This window comes from Rhinatrema bivittatum, chromosome 6, assembly GCF_901001135.1.
Source record: "Rhinatrema bivittatum chromosome 6, aRhiBiv1.1, whole genome shotgun sequence".
Lineage (NCBI taxonomy): Eukaryota > Metazoa > Chordata > Amphibia > Gymnophiona > Rhinatrematidae > Rhinatrema > Rhinatrema bivittatum.
In genome coordinates this window covers 157905866-157925470 of record NC_042620.1, presented here as the reverse complement: position 1 = coordinate 157925470, position 19605 = coordinate 157905866, and positions in this window count along the sequence as shown.

Here is a 19605-nt window from a genome sequence, read left to right as displayed (position 1 = left end):
GAGAGGTAATGATGGTTGAGCGCTTGGCAATAGTGATCATAATATGACCAAATTTTAATTAATGAATGGAAGGGGGAAAATAAGCAAATCCATGGTTCTAGTGCTAAATTTTCAAAAGGGAAATTTTGATAAATGAGAAAAATAGAAAAAAAATTGAAAGGAGCAGCTACAAAGGTAAAAAAGTGTGCAACAGGCATGGACATTGTTAAAAAATACCATTCTAGAAGCTCAGTCCAGATGCATTCCACACATTGAGAAAGGTAGAGGGAAGGCAAAACGATTACCAGCATAGTTAAAAGGTGAGGTGAAAGAGGCTATTTTAGCCAAAAGATCTTCATTCAAAAACTGGAAGAAGGATCCAACAGAAGAAAATAGGATAATGCATAAGTGTTGGCAAGTTAAATGTAAGACATTGATAAGACATTGATAGGACAGGCTAAGAGAGAATTTGAAAAGAAGTTGGCCATAGAGGAAAAAGCTCACAGTAAAAACTTTTAAAAATATATCCAAAGCAGAAAGCCCGCGAGGGAGTAACTTGGACTGCTAGATGATTGAGGGGTTAAAGGGGCACTTAGAGAAGATAAGGCCATCATGGAAAGATTAAACACATTCTTTGCTCACTGTTTACTGAAGAGGATGTTGGGGAGATACCTTTCTGGAGAAGGTTTTCAGGGGTAATGATTCAGATGGACTAGAAGATGTGGTAACCCTGATTGACAAACTGAGGAGTACCAGATGGTATACACCCCAGGGTTCTGAAGGAACAAAAAATGAAATTTCAGATCTATTAGAAAAAATTGTTACCTATCATTAAAATCATCAATTCTACCTGAAGACTGGAGGGTGGCTAATATAACCCCAATATTAAAAAAAGGGCTCCAGAGGTGATCCAGGAAACTACAGACCAGTTAGCCTGACTTCAGTGCCAGGATAAATAGTGGAAAGTGTTCTAACTTTCAAAATCACAGAGCATATAGAAAGACATGGTTTAATGGAACAAAGTCAGCATGGCTTTACCCTAGGTAAGTCTTGCCTCACAAATCTGCTTCATGTTTTTGAAGGGGTTAATAAATATGTAGATAAAGGTGAATCAGTATATGTAGTATATTTGAATTTTCAGAAGGCATTTGACAAAGTTCCTATGAGAGGCTTCTAGGAAAAGTAAAAAGTCATGGAATAGGTGGGGATGTCCTTTCGTGGTTTACAAACTGGTTGAAAGACAGGAAATAGAGAGTAGAATTAAATGGACAATTTTTTCAGTGGAGGAGGATGGGCAGTGGAGTACCTCAGGGATCTATACTGGGACCTATGTTTTTCAATATATTTAGAAATGATCTTTTTTATATTTATTGCATTTTCTATTACACATTCAATTAAATTCTTGAAAGAAGAAAATTACACTGACATTATCAGCAGAAAAAAAAATAAAGAGTAGTAAACTCCTTACAATAGATAATAAAAAAAGAATAAAATTAATATTATCATGTCAAGAACATGCCATACTGGGTCAGACCAAGGGTCCATCAAGCCCAGCATCCTGTTAATAACAGTGGCCAATCCAGGACATAAGAACCTGGCAAGACCCAAAAACTAAGCCTATTCCATGTTACTGTTGCTTGTAATAGTAGTGGCTATTTTCTAAGCCAACTTAATTAATAGCAGGTAATTAACTTCTCCTCCAAGAACTTATCCAATCCTTTTTTAATCACAGCTACACTAACTGCACTAACCACAGATTCCAGAGTTTAATTGTGCTTTGAGTGAAAAAGAACTTTCTTTGATTAGTTTTAAATGTGCCACATGCTAACTTCATGGAATGCCCCCTAGTCTTTCTATGATCCGAAAGAGTAAATAACCAATTCACATTTACCCGTTCTAGACCTCTCATGATTTTATATACCTCTATCATATCCTCTCTCAGCCATCTCTTCTCCAAGCTGAAAAGTCTTAACCTCTTTAGTCTTTCCTCATAGGGGGGAGTTGTTCCATCTCCTTTACCATTTTGGTCGCCCTTCTCTGTACCTTCTCCATTGCAACTATACCTTTTTAGAGATGTGGCGACCAGAATTGTACATAGTATTCAAGGTGCGGTCTCTCCATGAAGCGATACCGAGACATTATGACATTTTTCGTTTTATTCACCATTACCTTTGTAATATTTCCCAACATTCTGTTTGTTTTTTTGACTGACGCAGCACACTGAACCAACAATTTCAATGTGTTATCCACTATGATGCCTAGATCTCTTTCTTGGGTGCTAGTTCCTAAAATGGAACCAATCATTGTGTAACTATAGCATGGGTTATTTTTCTCTGTATGCATCACCTTGCACTTATCCACATTAAATTTCATCTGCAATTTGGATGCCCAATTTTCCAGTCTTACAAGGTCTTCCTGCAATTTATCACAATCTGCTTGTGATTTAACTACTCTGAACAATTTTGTATCATCTGCAAAATTCATTACCTGACTTGTCGTATTTCTTTCCAGATCATTTATAAATATATTGAAAAGTACAGGTCCCAATACAGATCCCTGAGGAACTCCACTGCCCACTCCCTTCCACTGAGAAAATTGTCCATTTAATCCTACTCTCTGTTTCTTGTCTTTTAGCCAGTTTTTAATCCACGAAAGGACATCACCACCTATCCCATGACATTTACTTTTCCTAGAAGCCTCTCATGAGGAACTTTGTCTAATGCCTTCTGAAAATACAAATACACTACAAATACCGCTTCACTCTTATCTACATGTTAATTAACTCGTTCAAAAAGGTGAAGCAGATTTGTGAGGCAAGACTTGCCTTAGGTAAAGCCATGCTGTCTTTGTTCCATTAAACCATGTCTTTCTATATGTTCTGTAATTTTGATCTTTAGTACATTTTCCACTATTTATCCTGGCACTGAAGTCAGGCTAACTGGTCTATAGTTTTCCGGATTGCCCCTTGAGCCCTATTTAAATATTGGGGTTACATTAGCACCCTCCAGTCTTCAGGTACAATGGATGATTTTAATGATAGGTTACAAAGTTTTACTAATAGGTCTGAAATTTCATTTTTTAGTTCCTTCAGAACTCTGGGGTATATACCATCCAGTCCAGATGATTTACTACTCTTCAGATTGTCAATCTGGCCTACCACATCTTCTAGGTTCACTGTGATTTGGTTCAGTCCTTCTGAATCATTACCTATGAAAGCCTTCTCCCGTACGGGTATCTCCCCAACATCCTCTTCAGTAAACACCAAAGCAAAGAAATCATTTAATCTTTCTACGATGGCCTTATCATCTCTAAGTGCCCCTTTAACCCCTCGATCATCTAACTGTCCAACTGACTCCCTCACGGGCTTTCTGCTTTGGATATATTTTAAAAAGGTTTTACTGTGAGTTTTTGCCTCTACAGCCAACTTCTTTTCAAATTTTCTCTTAGTCTGTCTTATCAATGCCTTACATTTAACTTGCCAATACTTATGCATTATCCTATTTTCCTCTGTTGAATGAAGATTTTTTGGCTAAAATAGCTTCTTTCACCTCCCCTTTTAATCATGCCGGTAATCATTTTGCCTTCCTTCCACCTTTCCTAATGTGTGGAATACATCTGGACTGTGCTTCTAGGATGATATTTTTTAGGAATGACCATGCCTCTTGCACACTTTTTACCTTTGTAGCTGCTCCTTTCAGTTTTTTTCTAATTTTCTCATTTTGCTTCCTCTCCTTGTAAGTCTCCTTCTTTAACTGGCAGTTGAACCCTTGGTTCTGTGTCCTCCCCCTTTCCTTCCAATCTTCCCTCATTTATATTCACTTGGGCTACTTTCTTGTCTAATGACCCTCCTGGGTTATCAGTGGCCAGAGGATTCCACCCTCCCTGCTCTCAGAAACTTCCCTCCATAGCCCTTATGCATTCTAGGAGTTTGCATTCCTTCCCTAATCCTCTGACTCTCCCTCTGCTTTGGAAGCTTACCCAGATTTTGTTTTGGAAAATATTTCCTCCAGTGGATTCTCTTCTTACCCTCTCAAATAGTATATGATAACCATCACAAATGTCTCAACTATATACTTCAGCTTAACCTGCTTTGCCATGTCACATCTACTATACCCTTCTTAGTGTCGTTAGGAATAAATAAATCTCTTATCCAATCAACTGATCTCTTACTCTGGCCAAAAGATCATGATCAGGGGATGTCTCAGTCTTCTGTTCCAATTCCTCTTTCTTGCCTTCTCTTGCTGCTTATGTGATGCTGGAAGTCACAGAAATTTTTAAAGATGGAACAAGAACACCTTATATGCATAGTTGATGTTTATATCATAAGAACATAAGAGTATGCCATACTGGGTCAGACCAAGGGTCCATCAAGCACAGCATCCTGTTTCCAACAGTGGCCAATCCAGGCCATAAAAACCTGGCAAGTACCCAAAAACTAAGTCTATTCCATGTTACCGTTGCTATTAATAATCATATTACTGAGGACTAGGGGTTTTGTCCTTGCTTATTCAGGCATATGGGGGATGCCCACCTAGCTTGGCCAAGTGTTCTTCTTTGCTCAATACTTTTATCTCTTTGCAGATGCAGCAATAGTCTAATTGGTTCCAATCACAATACTTTGTAAGGGATGAGTACAGAAGTGTAATGTGTGTACAGAGGGACAGTTTGCTGTTACCATGGCCTTGCTTAGTGTGGCTTAACATAGAACATAGAATTTCTTAGTAAAGCAGAGTCTGTTGGCAGATATCCTGTCTTCAGCAGGTGGAGGGCTTTGGTTCAGAGCATGAGAAAGGCTAATTTCTTAACTATGCTAGCTAAACTAGATATAATTTGCTGGATTCCACCCAAGCTCAAGAACTATCAGTTAATAACTGATACTAATACCAGAACCGATAAAAAAAAAAACCAAGCCAAAGCTAGACACAATTATGATTAACAAAATAAAGTGCACCACTGATCGCTGAAAGGAAGGAGCAAAGATAATAAATTGTATAGCTAAAGATAATTTTGATTAACATTCAAATCAGAGTTCTACAAGTATGATTTTGGGGGCCAAGCTGTTCATCACACCACAATGCTGCACCAAAATGAAGTTTTAAATGTTTTCTCATTAAAGGCATTTCAGAGAATCATGTATTAATATATGTTCTTCAGAAAGAAATGTGAAAACAAATGCAGCACACTATGGAACTCATGTTTTCCATTTCCTTAATACTAGCAGAAACTGACATTTTACTTGTGTCAGGCTCTGGGATAGAATTGAGGGACACTGAAAAAAAAAATCATCTGAGGGAGATAACCTTGCTGACTTCAAATCTGATTTCATTTTTCAAATACCTCGAAGGAATGTTGGACAATTTTAATCACAAAAAATAAATGAGACTTCTCTTCAAAAGTAAATAGAATTCCAGGGCTTGAAATGGAGAGTTTAAAGGATGGAAAATATGCAAAGACCAAAGGATTTACAGCAGATAGCAAAGCACACAAATGCATATTTTCATAATACACCTCATATGCATGCTATAGTTTCTCCTATTATACAATTTTTTGTCTCTTCTGCCAAGATTTTACAATACTTACATATAATAATATTTCATTTATGAAGTCCAAGAAACAGATGAACAAAAGCCCAAAGAAAAATAAAAAATAATATTAAAATAGTTACCTTGGTCAGTCAATGATGACACCCTGCATATAACACAACAGCAGGAGGTGAGGGAAATGAATGACTGCAATACGATGTGTGACCATGCCCCTCCTGACGTCACTGGGAGCCCCGGCGACGGTTGAAGAGCGCCTCACCATCAGGCGCCGCGTGACAAAGGGGCTCTCCCCTTTGTGCACCCCTTCGTGCAACCCTTGTGCTTCTAAAAAAAAAAAAAATCTTTTATATTTTTCTGTAATTTAACCTTTATTCCAATTCTTTACCTTTTCTTTTCGCTTGTTAACAATTTTAATTAGAAATGTTCATTGTATTAGACTATGGAAATTTATTTCCTGCTATTCTATTTAATGTAAACCGGTATGATTTACATCGGATGTAAGAATGTCGGTATATAAAAATAAAAAATAAATAAATAAATAAATAAATAATCTAACTATGGGGGTCATTTTGTAAAGCTTATCGCATGCAATAAGCAGCTATCACACATGAAAAGTCCCTTTTCGCGTGTGAAATCTTGCTAGGGGCTGAGTCGGGGTGGCATCGGGGCAGACTCTCCGATGTCTTCGCTGGCAGCAATAAGGTAAGCCACGTTATCATCGCCAGTAGCGAGCTCAATAGCATCACCTTTCACGGTGGTGCTATTGGGTGTGAAAGTCGGCGTTGTCCTGGCTCGCCCCCCACCACACACCCAGACCTTGCCTCTTTGGAGAGGCTCAGTACTTGTGCGTGTACTGGGGTTTACGCATATGGCTGGGGCCATTTTAGAATGCACGCAGCGTGCGCAAGGCCTGCCCACATACATAAACCCCGTTTTTTATGCATGCTAGCCTTTGAAAATCCGGGCTTAATTTTTTAATGTGCAGAGAATCCGACTTTCAAAGCTGTTGGCAATGCAGCATATCTGCACATATGGAGATTTATATAAATGGATATTATATAAGTATTTTATAATTTGTGCAGTATGATCTGAGCAGGTTTTAAAACAAATTGTATCTTTGTTCCCAAAAGCATGCTTATACTTTTGCACATGGTTAAATGTATGCATGCAGTTTTTTCTTTTTATGTACACACTTAATTTTGTGTGGATGCTCTTACCGATTGCACTTGCATGGGTACATTGGCAAAATGGCAGCTCCCTCTCAACAGCCCAACTTCATAGGTGGGGACATCAGGAAGGTGAACTGTTTCCACCCGTATAGTCTACTGCAAGAGGTTTCTCTTGGAGTCTAGATCTTTTGGGCTGGGAGAAGGGGGCAGGGTTCCCAAAGAAGTGGATTATCACTGACACTTTTTATAGAAAACTGGCAACCCTACCACAATTCTGGGAACCCTATTTTATTTATTTATTATGATTTTTATTATACCTTTCAGCACTTTGAAGTGGCTTACATTCAGATATTGTAGGTATTGCCAGAGAGCTTGCAATCTAAGGACTAGATTCATCAAACTATCACATGTGAAAGGAAGAGGGGCATGTTTTATGGTAATAGCTTATTTATTGCAAAGTGCACTTTGCATAGGTATTACTGCTGTATGTAATAATTTTTTGGTAAGTGTCACAATTGTTGTATTAAAGAGAGAGACACAGACAGACTAGCTATAAGGCTCTCATAGTTAGGTATTTATACCTCTATAGGAGGCCCATCTACTTACTCGAGGTGAGGTTTAGATATTAGTGTAGGGGTTAGGGACCACTTTGACATTCAGAGTGAGACGTACGAACAGAACAGTGCACGCTTGTGAAGATTTGATGTTCTTCAGAGTGAGGAATCTCAACCAAAAATGAGATTTGTACAATGTTTTCTGAACCTAGCTTGATGTTATTCCAATACAAACAGTCCAACTTCAGTTAGTCAGCCAGAGTGACTCACTGATCTGTTGATTAACAAATCAAACCAAATCACACTACCTCAACACCTTTCCAAGGTGAGTAACTGAACTGAACTTTTCATCCTTTTTACTTAGGTTTACACTGCTCCTAACTTATTTCTAGGGGTGTGCATTCAGTCCCTACATATTGGCAATCCGCAACAGATGTTGCCATATTCGTTGTATTGATGGGGAAGCAAAACGTATTGCGATTCCCCACGAATACACGAACCTTCACCAAATTATTCAGCTGCCTAAATAAATCAATTTAAACAAACCCACCACCCTCCTGACCCCCCCCCAATACTTACCAAAACTCCCTGGTGGTCCAGCGGGGGGTCCGGGAGCCATCCCCTGCACTCTCACACCCTCGGTGCTGGTTTCATCATGGTGCCGATAGCCTTTGACCTACTATGTCACAGGGGCTACCGGTGCCATTGGTCAGCCATTGGTCACATGGCCATCGGCACCATCTTGTGCTCCTACCATGTGACAGGGGCTGACCAATGGCACCAGTAGCCCCTGTGACATAGTATGGGCAAAGGCTATCGATGCCATTTTGATTACTGGCAGCCGATGGCCCGAGTGCAGGAGATCGCTCCAGGACACCTGTTGGACCCCCAGGGACTATGTCACATGGGCCGACCGTCGGTCCCTGTGACAGTGAGGGCAAAGGCGATCAGCGCAATTTTCAATACTGGCATCCGACGACCAGAGTGCAGGAGGTCACTCCCGGACCCCCGCTGGACTTTTGGCAAGTCTTGTGGGGGTCAGGAGGCCCCCCCCCAAGCTGGCCAAAAGTCCCTGGTTGTCCAACGGGGGTCCAGGAACGATCTCCTGCCCTCGAGCCCTCCTGCCATTGGTCAGTCCCTGTCACATGATAGGAGCACAAGATGGTGCTGATGGCCATATGACAGGGGCTGACCAATGGCACTGGTAGCCCCTGTGACATAGTAGGTCAAAGGCTATCGGTGCCATGATGAAACCAGCACCGAGGGTGTGAGAGTGCAGGGGATGGCTCCCAGACCCCCCGTTGGATCACCAGGGAGGTTTGGTAAGTCTTGGGGGGGTCAGGAGGGTGGGGGGTTGTAGTTAATTTTAATTTTAGCTGGGACACGAATAGAAATCACCGTATTAATGCATCGGGGCGCCATACAGCCGAATGCAACGTATCTGCTCTCCGACGAATCCGAATCCCGAATGCAATGTATGGCGTCCCTCTGCACATCCCTACTTATTTCTAGCTTCTGGTTACTTTTTTCTTTTTTGTTTTTAATATACAAACACTCTAGCTTCTGCTTACTAGCTGCCTTCAGACTATTAAAAATAAACACACTAACTACTGCTTACTAGCTGCCTGACTATTTAAAAATACAAACAGTCTAACTTCTGTTTATTCATTGCCTTACTGACCATTAAAATCACAAACACACTAACACACTAAATAATATTCACAAATAGTTAACTTTGCCCCAATACTTTTAAAAAAGACAATGTCCCAAGTAAAAACTTACTGATTCCTTTCATCCACCAGCAAGGTGATCCTCTCCTCTCAGTGCTCCCACTGTTCTCTCATACACAGATGCTCTTTCACTGGAATGTGTAGGCAGCAGCAGTAGCCTCCTTGGGCCCACACAGAATCACTCACATACATACACACACACACACATACACACACACACACACACAAGCTTTCATACATGCAATTCCTCACACACACACACACACACACACACACACACACACACACACACACATACACATATATCCAATCTCTCATACATGGTATTACACACACACTAGCTCTCATACATGCTGTTGCTCACATTTACACACATACATGCTCTCACACTCTCTTTCTGTCCCCAGAATGTGCACAGTACAGGCAGCAGTAATCATCCTCTCTTCAGCCACACAGCCCAGCCTGATTCAGCATCCTTCTCCCTTAGGCAGTACAGCCCAGACAGAAGCAGTAGCCTCCTCTTTTACATGCAGGAGTTGAACTGATGCCAGTCTCTCTCTTTTTCACTCACTGCATCTCATCATCGGCTGCCAGTAGCAAAGCAAGTCCCCTTCTTCTGCTGCTGGCTGCACAACGCGGCCTCCTCTTCTGCTGCTGGCTGCATGGGAAACATCGGCATCACCACTGGATCTTCCTATTGCTAGTGGAGAATGGGAATCCCTCCAGGAGTAATTTTACAGTGCCACCATGAGGCCTTCTCTAATGGTGGCTGGGAGTGGGAACCCTTGAAAACCTTACCAATCCCAAAATTTTGCCACCTGAGGCAGCCACCTCAGCCTGTCTCATTAAAGAACCACCCTCCACTGTAGGGTAAGTGACTAGAAGGATTTAGATGCAGATGTAGGGAAAGATAGGTGTAGATGCAAAGCTAAGTGAGTAATTTGAAGACTTTTCCACTCAACATGCTGCAATACACAGAAGGGAGGGAAAAGGTCAGCAGGGTTAAGGAGCTTTATGCCACATGGGCACTTGCTGCCAAGCAGGTGGGCCAGCAGCAGAGCAGTAGGAGCACTACATCCGCAGCAAGAAAGAAGTTTTAGGGTAACATCTCCTATTTCACTATAACCTAAGGCCAAAAGCACTGGTGGGTGAGGCATGGAAGGGGTTCCCATGGGAAGAACTTACCGCAAGAATGCAAAGTGCCACACCAAGTATGTGTGTGTGAGTGGGTGATAGGTTATATGGCAGCCTTGGAAAGTGCAAGAATGTTTGGCCCTTGTGCTTTATCTCTCCTTTAATTCCACATCTTTATATTTTTCTCTGAGGACCTCAAAAAGGCAGCCCAGGAGCTGAAGCGAATGGAATGAGCAGCTGCATGTCCAGCAAGATGCAGTAAGAGATAAGGATGTCTGATGAACATGTGCCTGGTTTCATCCTTGTCAAATAATGTGACTCACATAGCTACCAATGCTCACCTAAATGTCCATTCTCTGCCAGGGCTACAGCTTCCTCTGCAGCTATACATTGGCTATGCAAATTCTAACCATTGCCCTCCCTTAAGGATTTTGTTGGCTACTGAGAGGCTTCCATCTAAGGCTGGCTACTGTCCAACTCATAGGTTTCTCTTCTAGTCTACTGGTACTATGACCACTACCTGGCTGGCTATACTTCTTCCCCATTGCTGCTGGATCATATTTCAAACTGACCTAATTATCACCACATACACACAAATGTATCTCTGGCACCCTTCCTAATATTAGTCCTATATAGGCACCATCAACTAGGCCCAACTACTATGCTGACACCATCCTGTTACTGCCAGCCTTATACCTGCTACATTTTAGCCTCCTAGTTAGGTTATCCTGTCCAAACTATCCTCACAGCACATTCACATCCTCTTGCCACAAACCATCCCCAATAGCTACCCACACAGATCCTTCATGTACAGCATGTTGCACTCCTCCAGCTCTCAAAGCATTTCATATTACCTACTCACTTTACTCACACATTATCCTCTTTTCACTGGGGTGCCCAAAAAGGGAATAGAGAAAGTGATAGAGATGGAGATAATGCTGAAGCAAGAGCCATCATTTCTCCATGCCATTCTGGCCCAGGAAGCAGTTGCTCAATTTCCCTCACTTTTCTCCATCTCTGAAGCCAGCCCTAGGCTGAGGTAGGAGCCACATGTCCTGTCTGCTATTACTGTAGGCCCAGATAAGGCCCCTATTTTAGTTGCTACCACCCTGTAGGGTTACCTCCCCATTTTCTCCTGGGATCAGAGGATACAGGTCTTGCTGATGCCCCCTTTACCTGGGGAAGCCGTATGTCGGCCTACAGTCACCTGCAGTCAAGCCAGATGACCCCACAGCTGTGTGGCTTCCTATATGCCTGGAGTAGCTGCTCCAGTACTGGTGCAGACCTAGAAGGTTGGAAGAATGTATTACGAGTGCTGCCCATGGAAACCCTGCAGTGCAGCCCTCTCACCCTCTCAGACGGACTCCTGGGCCTGGCTCCACTTCTCTGGTGGCAAGGGGCCATCAGCTCTGACCTCGCTTTCCCTCCAGTGCCTCCGGTCCTGCCTTGCTACCCAGTGTTGCCAGCCAAGATGTCCCTGCTCGTCGGGCCTCTCTGCGTGGCCCGCGGAGAGACGCCGCCATCAGCGCTGTGCCCCCTCCTAGGCGCATGCACGCACATCCCTAGTTATTTTAAAGGGCCTGCGGCGGGAACCTGGCCGCGGACCCGGATGCTGATGTCAGACTCTTCAACGTATTAAAGCCCAGGCCTCACTCAATACCGTTGCCTTTGCAACAGGTCTCCTTGTACTCTGAGTACTCGTTGCTGATCCTTGATTCGTCTCATCGTGTGTTGCTGTTTTCCTGTGGTTCCCAGTTCCTGTTCTCCTAGTTCCTGTTTCATCTATATGCTGATTGGATTTGACCTTCACTGCACCTAACTACTCTTCAGCTTCTCTCCAGCACCAGACCTCCACTATGCCTGACTACTCTTCAGCTTCTCTCCAGCCCCAGACCTCCGCTATGCCGGACTACTCTTCAGCTTCTCTCCAGCTCCGGACCTCCACTATGCCTGACAACTCTTCAGCTTCTCTCCAGACCTGGGCCTCCGCTACTCCTGACTACTCTTCAGCCATCTCCATGTCCTGACCACTGTCTTGATTAACTATGCCTACCTTCTCTGTGCCCTGATCACTGCTCCAGCAGCCTCTAGTTTCAGCCCACTCCACCTGCTGATGGTGGGGACCCATAGGTCCTCACCTACGGGTTGCGTCAACCCCACCTCAGCCCAAGGTGTTGGCACTTCCAGCGCCTCCACGCTTCAATGGCGACTCCAGACTCTGTAGAGGATTCATATATCAATGCTACATGCAATTTTCCCTGCAGCCCTCCATCTTCCAGGTCGAGTTGACTAAAGTTACGTTTATTCTGTCCCACCTTGAAGGGAAAGCACTGGCCTGGGCTTCCCCCCTGTGGGAATGCTCAAATTCCTTGTTGAAGGAACTGGCCTAGTTTGTGGCTGTTTTCAGATGGACCTTTGACGATCCTGGGTGACATGCCGTGGCAAGCACCAGTTTACTACACCTCCGTCAAGGACAAAGAAGTCTTTTTGATTATACAATTGAGTTTTGGACTTTGGCTACCGAGCTCGCTTGGCAGGAAGATTGCCTCCGAGCTATCTACTTGGATGGACTCTCTCCACAGCTAAAAGATGAATTGGCTGCATGGGAGCTCACTTCCTCTCTGGAGGGCCTTATAGATTTGACAGGTCGAATCGACCATCGTCTTCAAGAGCATCATCAGGAGAGTTGGATGCCCAAGAAGCCTTTGCAGGTTCACTCCTGCTCACCACCAGTTACCAACCCTGCATCCTGCATTGACACTAGAGTGGTCAAAGCGGAAGAACCTATGCAGTTGGGACATGGGCGGCTGACATCGGAAGAGCACCTCTGGCCGAGACAAACCGGCCTGTGTCTGTACTGCGGAGCACATGGCCACCATCTACAGATTTGCCTTATCTGTCCAGGAAATTCCTTGGCATGAGTTCAGTAGGAGTCTTGAACTTGGGTGCAAACTCTCCGGCCCCTCAACTGTCCATACCAGTCATGTTAATCTGGGACTCCTGGGCCTTCCCATTTCTTGCTCTGGTAGATTCCGGAGCAGGAGGTAATTTTATCCTTAAAGATCTTGTGCAGCTTTTGGGTATAAAAACCCGTTCGCTCGACACGTCTCTGTATATTGCTTCTAACTATGGAGAGCAGCTACCTGGTAGAATCTCCTTGACTACGGAACCTGTCCAGTTACATACTGTGGCTTTACACATCGAGGAACTTGAATTATTAGTATTAGATAAGTTCATCCATCCTATAGTACTTGGACTCCCCTGGCTACAAAAGCATTCCCCCCATTTCAACTGGGACTTATTGCAACTAGTAGAGTGGGGTCCTTCTTGCCATCAGTCCTGCCTCCAAAAAGTGATACCGTCTCATGTGGTTCCCCTGGCTACTATGTTCTCTGGCGTACTTGCTCCATATGCTGCATATGAGGACATATTCTCTAAACAGAAAGCTGACCTCCTTCTACCTTTCTGAAGGTTCGATTGCCCAATTGATCTCCTTCCTGGAACCATGCCTCCTCGTGGACACACCTATCCTTTGTCCTTACCTGAGACAAAGGCAATGACCGAATACATTCAGGAAAATCTTGCAAAAGGATTTATTCACCCATCTACATCACTCGCTGGCGCGGGATTCTTTTTTGTGGCCAAGAAAGATGGGTCACTTAGGCCGTGTATTGACTACCATGGCCTAAATGCCATCAGTTGTAAGGATAAATATCCCTTACCGCAGATTTCTGAATTGTTCGACCGTCTTCAGGGTGCCTCCATCTTCAAGAAGCTGGACTTATGCGGGGCATATAACCTGGTGAGAATTTGCCCCAATGACATTTGGAAAACTATTTTTAACACCAGGGACGGTCACTATGAATACTTGGTGATGCCCTTTGGCCTCTGTAATGCACCCGCAGTATTCCAACAAATGATGAACAAACTTTTTAGAGATCTATCCTGGGTGACATGCCGTGGCAAGCACCAGTTTACTACACCTCCGTCTTATCTGGACAACATGGCTTATCTGGACAGCATCCTCATCTAGAGATCTCGACACGCATCATGCCGGCCTCTGCTATTACTGGCATCAGTAGCATGGGATCTCCTTAGTGTTCAGGTACTTGCCAGGTTCTTGTGGCCTGGTTTAGCCTGTGTTGGAAACAGGATGCTGGGCTTGATAGAGCCTTGGTCTGACCCAACATGGCAATTTCTTATGTTCTTACATTCTTATGTTCTTATGTCCCTTTCTTCAGTCTATGAATTTATATTTCAGGGGTACCCAATGCATGTATTCTCCCAAAATTACATTCCAAGAACACAGAGCAAATCTAGAGCATATATATTTGCACTAGATTTGCTCTGTGTGCCTGGAATGTAATTTTGGGTGCTCTTGAAATATAAATTCATAGAACTATTTTCACTGATGTCACAAACAGAACATTGATGAGTTCAAAATTGACACAGTTACAAAGTGATGAGTTGCTGAGGAAGACACTGAAGGGAACAGGTGTGTTTTTACAGCAGCCTGTACCAGAAATAGTTTTGTGTCTCTTAGTATAAAAACACTTAGGGAAAATATATCAATTTCCATATATAATGATGAGCATGAAATAAGATGTGTGAGAGTACAGATTAAAGTATTGTTATTGTTTAAAACATCAGGTAAAGACAGAATGGCTAGCTTAAAGATTAAAAATTAGCCAATTTGAGGAAATATTTCTGGCTTAATGTAGACAAGATGTGAAAGAATTTTATGCTTTGTGTGGAAATAGTCGTTCTTTTAAAGTCACACAAGTGGTTGTAATCCCAGCCTTATTTATTTGAGAAAAGTGTAGATAAACTTTTCTCTGTTACAGCAGTGAAGCAGTAACATTGAGGGAGTAAAAGAATGTAAAGAGGAGGAAAAGGAGGAATATTATATGGCTCTATACATCTTCTAATTGTGGTATAGAGTCCCATTAAATTTAAAAGGAGAAACAGTTACGTGACTCAGTCATAAGATTCCTCCGCAAGATTTGTTATTGAACCTAACATAGACTGTGGGACACAAGTCACTGCATTTTAACAACAGTCTGCAAAAGTGATTTCTGATACAGGACTTAATACTGGAATACTAGCGAGAATTTAAAGGAACAGAATCTGAGTTAATTGGAACTAATGTTGAAAATATTAGCTGTGATCTAAAAATCTAGATTCTTTTGAATACTTTATTATACTCAGCAGTAGAGTCTGTATATATGTATGATGAGTAAGTGAGTTGAAGTCTTTTATGGTTTTCCCTCTGTAGAATAGCATAGGGTGGGACTAATTATCTTTTATTTTCCACACTAAATCAGTCAAAGTTCCAAGACAGAGTAGACATCACATACAGCAACATAACTAAACACATCTTCAAAATAGGAGGTCATGGTTAAGGTATTTAGGGAACATATTGTTTTTATTTAGTTAAAGACAGTTAAGTCTTCAACCACCATTGTAGGAAGACATTGCCTGGAGGGACCGGGTGTTAGAGATTTGGCATCATGAACAGGATCACCTGTTAAAAGTTTTTTTTTCCTCTCTCTCACCTACTTTAATGGGGTTCAGTGCAAGGAGGAATGTCTTTCCTTGGGTGTTGGCTATTTTCTGTCCATCTTTATGCTTGGGTGCCTTGTGGGAATTGAATTTCTCTTTAAGAAGCCTTTGCAGCAGAAGATTCAATGATGGGAGAATGGTGAGTTGAAATGTGTACTAAACTGTAAGAAAGAAGAGCATCACAATGTAAGAGAAATTCCAGACTATATAGCAGGACATAAGACATACCAGCAGATAATGTAGACTAGAGCATTGCTATCTAATGGCAACAGAAGGAATTCTTTAAAAAATCAAGAACTTAGCCCAGAAAGAAGAACTTATGTAGTTAATGAAGATGGGTACTATGAGGAAGAGTTTAAATAGGAAAAAAGGAAGAAGCAAGAAGAATGGTATATTTTTGAGAGAGAATGAGAGAAATTATTTCGCTCTACAGAAAGTAAATTAGAATGGATTATGGAAGAAATTGAGTATTTTCCTTGCATAAGAAAGAGAAAAGTGTGAATGGAAATTGCAGGAGGTAAAAATAAGAAATTTCTGCCTTATAGAAGTAATAGAAAGTTAAGTGAGAATGAGAATCCTGAAATAAATCTAGATGGATATCTGCAGAAAGATATAACAGCACGTGAAGTGAGGTTAGATCCAGTGAGGACCATCCTGATATGAAAAACTGAGAAAGACAGAGAGGAGGAGCAGCTGGTATCAGCTTTGAATCTTCTGAGGCAAGAACAAGAAGAATGGCTCTGTACTGAATGGGGAAAATTAGACAAACTTGCTGAGCAGGCAAAACAGTTATTTGGGGAGGAGAGAAAAGAGCATGAAGAAATGATGTTCGAAATGAGGCTGAGGCTCCAAATATTTGTGGAGCAATGCTAATATAAGATAAATAAAAAGGAAACACCTTCTGCAGAGGATAAAGTAAAGGAATATCCAGAACAACATATGGCAAAGAAAACAGCAGAATCTTCTGCTGAGACTTGGTCCAACAAACATCCAGTGGCAGACAACATTGCTACAGAGCAACATCACTGTTTGCAGATAAAAAGGGAAGAGGTTAACTCTACTGAAGAAGAGGAGTCTCAGTCTGTGGATTTAGAAGGCAGCTCCTCTAAAGAAGTAATGTCAAGGGAAGATCCTGTTGCAGAATTGATACTGAATGAGATTCATTCAGATAAAGGTTTCCAGGCAGATACAGAGGCAAAGAAGTTTCTTGCTGCAGAACTGTTGGCAAAGAAAGATTCCTTTCAGGAAATTGAGCCTCAGGCCAGATATAAACCGAGGATGGATACTGGAGAGAACTATCCTAGTAATGAAGAAGACAGAAAGGAACATTTAGTGACAGAGTTGGGAGGACAGGAGGAAAAATCTGAGAAGGAACTTTCTTTCCAAGAGATCTCTCAGGAACCAGCTACTGCAATAGATTATCTAAGTGAAGAAAGTCACTCAAAATATAACATATACATGACCAGCACAAATTAAATGCCAGGCTTGGTGAAAGACATTCCTCTCCATTTAAAAAGGATAGAAGAAGTTCTCAAAGTAAAAGAGGAGATGGATACTTGTGAGCCAAGTCTAACAGAAACTGAAACAATCTTCAAAAATGATTTGCTCAGAATCTGCAGCTGGCATTAGCCAGGTTTCCAAAAAAAAGGATGTGATCTCTGTGGAGCTGAAGGATATGGGTGATAAGATACCTAGTGAAAAGAGAATTGAACAATAAGAGAGAGCCGTTCCAGAGAGTACAAAGATAAAATAGGTGACCAGACTAAAGAAGTTGTGAACATCAGGGAGCTGGAAAAGGAACAAAGTATATACCAGCTTTCTGAAGGACTGGGGGAAAAGAATCCAGTCTCTGTGCAAAGTAAAGATAAAAGACAGAGTAAATTGTGAAGGAAAACCAACAAAGTAGGAAACTTAGCATCAAATATAATACTGGGGGATGTTTCATAATATAGAGACTGATTTAACAATGAGATTGGGCTGAGCTTTATTCCAAAAGCTTGGCAAGGTACTGCGCTCCTGAAATTTTGACCAGTGACCCTACTGGAAGGAATGAGGCAATTTTGAGGACCTGAGGTATGAGACGTAAACTGGAGGACTTATATGGTAACAATAGATACCTAAGAGGAACAACTGGCTAGTTGTGACACTATCCGTTGTCCAAAAGGGGATGTCGGAGACATCTACAGCTAGTGTTCATTGTTTTACACTGGGGGTTACCTAATAAATTGTAATTTCCCCAAAATCCTGTTTCTATAACCTGTTTTTTTCAAACCTGCTCGTGGGCCTTCACTTAAAAAGTCTGATTTTCTAGATATCCCCAAAGATTATGCATAGGACACTGGGTCTCCTGTGTATGAAAATATCTGTTACATTCTCATTTTATGCAAATCTGCAGGAAGTTCTACTCTCCTAATGTAAGGCAGACAAATTTCCAGGGGTGCCTATTACTTGTCAGCTATTGACAGTGTACATGTAATAATTCAAAGGACAGCAGGCTCTCCATTTTGCAGAAGGGAAACAATTTATTTGAATGCCAGCATTTGCTGATATGCTGGGATATGAATACACCCTTTCTTTCTGAGACAGAATACTGGCTGTACTATGGATTCCTAAATCTGTGAGGTCAATGTACGAAAATGAATCAACTTCAGTCATGTTAACAGCCACTGGTAATGATGTGCAAAAGAGTTTTGCATTAATTTACTATCTTTAAAATTTGCACATTATCATGGACATTATAATAAAAACTTAGCTACATGTCCATGAGGTGTAGTTGTGTTTTTTGTGTTAAAAGGTATGTTTTCGGTTTTGTGGTTTTTAATGCCTGTTATATTTTTATGTGTAAATAAATATTGAGTTATTTTACATAGTTTTACATCTCTTAATCTCAGAAAACAGCAGCATCACTGATGAAAGGTTTTAATAAATCAGGCAGCATCATTTTCATTATAATTTTTATTTAATTCTTGAGAAAAAAATACAAAGGGCCCAATATTCAGTAAGCAGGCAAGCAGATAAATTATTTGAATATAATTAGCCAGATAACTTGCCTAGATATTCCACTGAATATTCCTGACTAAAGTTAAGTCATTCTATGATACTGGGTCAGAATAATCAGCTTCAATAGAGGTACAGGGTGGGTGGAAGAGCTTGATATTGTGGGGGTGGGGGTGACACGAGGGAGCACTTTTAACTTGGAGTGGGGTTTGGGGGGTGGGCTAGGATGGGGGGGTTAGTTTTACATACACAGTAGGAGATACAAACAGCAAAGCTGACATCACTGAAGAATTTCTGCTATTTGAATTGATGAAAGGTACAAGAGGAGGGTACAAGAGGAATGAGGAGTTGATGTGTGCAATGCACTGTCTCTACCTAGCTTGTTGCACGCTCTACCTACCTTGTTTGAAGCTAAGTAGAGAGTGCATTGCACACATCAACTCCTCGCTCTTCTTGTACCTTTCATCAATTTAAACAGCAGAAATTCTTTAGTGATGTCAACTTTGCTGTTTTATACCTCTTACTCTGTATGTAAAACTAACCCCCCAACCTACCCCACCCCCCACCCCCCTATCCCCATTCCGAGTTCAAATGTCACATTTGTATACTGTTGTGTTATTTAATGCTAGCATTAAGTCCCTAATACAAAATGACCCAGTTAGCTGGATAACGTAAGTCCTCCCCAGAAACTTTCTTTTTTATCTGGCTAGATTTTAACCAGATAATGACTTATCTGGCTAAAATCTAGCTGGTGAGTATCTCAGTATTCAAAAACTAGAAATTTAGACAGATAAATTGTGAGTTATCCATCCAAGTGGCTTTGAATATTGACATCAAACAGTTTTTGTGAGCTCTTCTAGACAGCAGTAGGTTCTATTACAGATCTAAGATCTGAGTGCTGCCATGCTAATTTATTATTAGAAACCTCTGCTAGCAT